Consider the following 4436-nt stretch of genomic DNA (forward strand, 5'->3'; position numbering starts at 1 on the left):
AAAGAAAATCTAATAGCTCAGAGAGGTGCCTGGTTTAATGAAGAGGCTGTCCAAAAGTGATACAGAAGTAGAGCAGAGAGAGAGGCAGAGACAGGGACAGAGACACACTGAGATACACAGAGGGAGGGCGGGGACACAGAGAGAGGGGGCCGGGACACAGAGAGAGAGGCAGAGAGAGAGAAAGAGAGAGATGTTCTATTTAGGAGTAGAAAAGTGTCTCTGTTTTTTCTTGTGTAAGTTCCGAAGAATTATATCATGAATGGGAAAGGGCAGGATATGGAGGCTGGAATTCCATTTGACTGGAATGTGAGCATAGAATTCTATTTGTACAAGATGCACCCAAATATTATCCAGTGCATCCAGAACACAAGATGCAGGTGAAGGCAAATGCAGGACATAAGATTAAATGTAGGGACTGGGATGGTATACATGAAAAAGGTATTGCCAGGGCAGTGGCAGTTTATGCCTTTAATTCCAGCACGCTGGAGGCAGAGGTGTGCAGATCTCTGTGAGCTCAAGGCCAGCCTGGTCTATAGAGCTAGTTCAAGAACAGACAGGGGTACACAAAGAAACCATGTCTCGAAAAATAGAGTGGGTGGGGGGTTGTGGAAAGAGGAAGGGAGGAGGAGGGAGGGAGAGAGAGAGAGAGAAAGTACAAAAGGTATTGGCAGTGTCTTTTAGACAATGGAGGACTAGTTGAAGCAACAAGGTTGATACTGCATGATAGATAAAGATGAGGCCTTGGTTAGGGTCTATTGCTACAGTGAAACACCATGACCAAAAAAAACCAAGTTGGGAGGAAAGTGTCTATTTGGCTTATGCCACTATTCATCATCAAAGGAAGCCAAAGGAAATTGAGGCAAGAACTCAAACAGAGCAGGAGCCGGCGGCAAGAACTGATAGAGGCCATGGAGGGGTGCTGCTTACTGGCTTTCTCAGTTTCTTAGAGAACCCAGGACCACCAGCCCTAGGATGGCACCACCCATAATGGGCTGGGTCCTCCCCCCATAAATCACTAATTAAGAAAATTCCCTATGGGCTTGCCTACAGCCTGATCTTATGGAGGCATTTTCTCAATTGCAGAATCCTCCTCTTTGATGACTACCTATGTCAAGTTGACATAAAATTAGCCATGGTGTTGGGGTGTGTGTGTGTGTGTGTGTGTGTGTGTGTGTGTGTGTGTGTAACTTAGAAAATCCCGCCTAGAGACTACAAGCCTCAAAAGCATAAATAGTAGGTAGATTAGCTAAAATGATCTTAGCAAAGAGCCTGCAATTCAATGATTGAAATTTTCCACTTACATAGCATGCTAGAGGTGAGGAAACCAGGCTTTTAATAAAGAAGCACTACTCTAGAAATTGTTTTTAGACTTAGCACCCAGCCATTGTATAAGTTTTTGGTATCCCCTGTACCCTGGGAGGTTGAAGTATCCTTTCACAGGGGTCACATATCAGATATCCTACTTATCAAATATTTGCAATACAGATCCAAATGGTAGCAAAATTATAGTTATGAAGTTGGAGCAAAAATAATGTTATGATTGTGTGTCACCACAACATGAGTAACTATGTTAAAGGGTCACAGTGTTAGGAGACCTGAGAACCACTGCCCTATTATGTAGGCCTCATGTGCATATTTGAAGCTAGTTCACTGCCACTATTCCACTGAAACCTGTAAAACAGGGTTAGAGACAAGAAGGAAGTATGAAGCAAGTTCCTCCCCTCCCCTCATTTTTTTTTCTGTTTTTGTACATTATTTTGATCATATTCATCCCCCTCCGGAACTACCCCCAGATACACTCCACTTACCTCCCCACCCAAATTTGTATATCCACTTTTTAAAACCCATCAAGTCTAATTTGTGATGCCTATATATTTATTCTTGGTTGTCTGGCCTTCCACTGGTTTATGGTCAACATACAAGAAAGAAAACCAACTCTCGCTCTACCTAAACTAACAATTACTAATAGCTCCTCAGGAGTGAGACTGCATACCCATCTCACCTCTCCATGCTGAGATTTTGTCTGGCTTGAACTGGCAATGGCCTTATGTGTATTGCCACAACCATTGTGAGTTCATGTGTGAAATTGCACTGATATGTCTAGAAAACAGTTTCTTTGTCATCCATGACCTCTGGCTCTTACAATACTTCTATATTCTCTTCTGCAGTGATTCTGGGGCCTTTGAAAGAGGGTGGTTCAGTATGTATGTTCCATTTAGGACTGAGCATTCCAGTCTCTTATTCTTTGTACTTTGACGGGTGTGGATGTCTTTGTTAATCATCATCTACTACAAATAGAAGTTTCTCTGATGATGCTTAAGAGACATATTAATCAATGGGTATAAGTTACTAGGAATCAGTTTAATACTATGTTCATTTAGTAAAATAATAGTAGACTAGGGCTTATGATTTGCCTAGTCACAGTTTTCTGGACGGATAATGGTCCAAAGTGTGGCTATCATCTTCTGGACTCAGGCTAAAACTCAATAAAGAAGTAGTTATTACTGTCATGATGGTCATGACACTGATGCATTACTTGGGATGTCTTGCTAGGTCAGGTGTGCATACATGGATGCCTATGTATTTGTGTGTATGCGTGTATGTGTATATATGTGTATGCATAAATATGTGTGCATATATTTATGTGTATTTGCACACTCATAAAGAAGGAGTTGAAATGGAATTACTCTGTGAAGGGGCAACAATGCCTGTACTAAACACCACAGGCTAACAAATAAAAATTCCCATGCTAGGAATGAGTTACCTTTTTTGGAGTTGTTGGCCAGTGATGTTCTATAGATGCCACAAACATTCCAAGTGATTGCCAGTGCTATTGGTTACCATATAGATCTTGAAGGCAAGACCCTGTTCTGTTGCTACCACATAATTTGACTCACAGAACATGAAGAAATCAAGCTGCTGCTCTTCTAGAAAGTCCATCCCTGCAGGGTAGCTTTTATAGTGTGGGAAGATGCTATGCATGCTACCAGAGGAGAAAAATAAACAAGTAATTTTCTCTAAAGTGGTGTCTTAGTTAGGGATACTGTTGCTGTGATGAAACACCATGACCAGAAGCAACTTGGGAAAGAAAGGGATTATTTGGCTTACTGTTTATCACTGAAGGAAGTTAGGATAGGAACTCAAACAGGGCAGGAACCTAGAAGCAGGAGCTGATGCAGAGGTAATGGAGGGCTGTTGCTTACTGACTTGCTTGTTCCTTGGTCCTTGCTCAGCCTTTGTTCTTACAGAACCCAGGACCACAAGCCCAGGGATGGCACCAGTAACAATGGGCTGGGCTCTTTCGCATCAACCACTAATTAAGAAAATGCCTTATAGCTTGATCTTATGGAGACATTTTCTCAATTGAGGTTCTCTCCTTTCAGACAACTCTAACTTGTGTTATAACAAGTTGACATAAAATTAGTCAGAAAAATTGAGTTGCTATTTCTTACATTCCATTGATGTGAATTTAATCTCCATCATGCCAAAAGTGAAATTGGGAAATGTAGTTTCTAGCTAAGTGGCCATCCAAACATAGCTACTGTAAATTTGCAGAATAAAGTAGTTTCACATTCAACCTCTCAAAATCTCAGGTGTCTAAATGTCTTATTTCTACTGTCTTTCTTATTCCATTGATAATATATAAAGAAAAATAAATGTTTTAAGAATTATGTACATTCTTTTCTGTCCACAGTAAGTAAGCTGTTACTTATGAAATAATGTCAGATTAATACAGAAGAGTATTCTAGAAATGTACACAACTTGGTTTAATAGCTAGGGACTGATAGGATATCCTCATTAACCTTCCAGCCAATGAATGACATCTTCAAATAAGGAATACATGAAATAAGTGTTTAGAATGATCTGAGAATTACTGCATCTGGTTTCCCAGTTTTAGAGGCTACTTTTTCATCAGCTTTAGATTGCTGAAGTGCCACTGACAACATCTTTAACACAGCAACAAAATGGAAACCCAGAATCTTGTAACCCGTGATAAGGTCACATGTCTCTTAAATCAAAATAAAATTTCCAAGCAGTGAAAGTGTGTAGATCTTACATACATAATTTGATGAGTATGAGAAATTAATATATACATCTAAACAATACCCCTACCAAAATAAAAAAAATTACCTAAAAGTTTTCTGTTTTGCTTTATCTGCAACCTCTACCTTTTCAAAGACAACCAGTATTGCAGCCTCCATCTCCATAGATTATTTTTTCTTGGCCTCAACTTCATAAAAATAAAATCATACAACATATTCTCTTTTGTATTTGGCTTCAGGATTTCAATGGCATGTTGATGATGCTCATATATGCCATTGTATACATCACTAGCTTTTCTTGTTGCTGTAGAATATCCCATTTTATAGATATGTCATGATTTTACTGATGATGGACATTTAGGATGCTCCAAATTTGAGATGTTTTTTTTTTCT

General features: G+C 39.6%; 1 protein-coding gene across 1 annotated transcript in view; it reads left to right on the plus strand.

Annotated features, from left to right (window-relative positions):
- The window catches only part of Map3k15 (mitogen-activated protein kinase kinase kinase 15), a 135287-nt gene that overhangs the window by 50098 nt on the left and 80753 nt on the right, over positions 1–4436 (plus strand). The window lies entirely within an intron of this gene.

This window comes from Mastomys coucha, chromosome X (genome assembly GCF_008632895.1).
Source record: "Mastomys coucha isolate ucsf_1 chromosome X, UCSF_Mcou_1, whole genome shotgun sequence".
Classification (NCBI taxonomy): domain Eukaryota; kingdom Metazoa; phylum Chordata; class Mammalia; order Rodentia; family Muridae; genus Mastomys; species Mastomys coucha.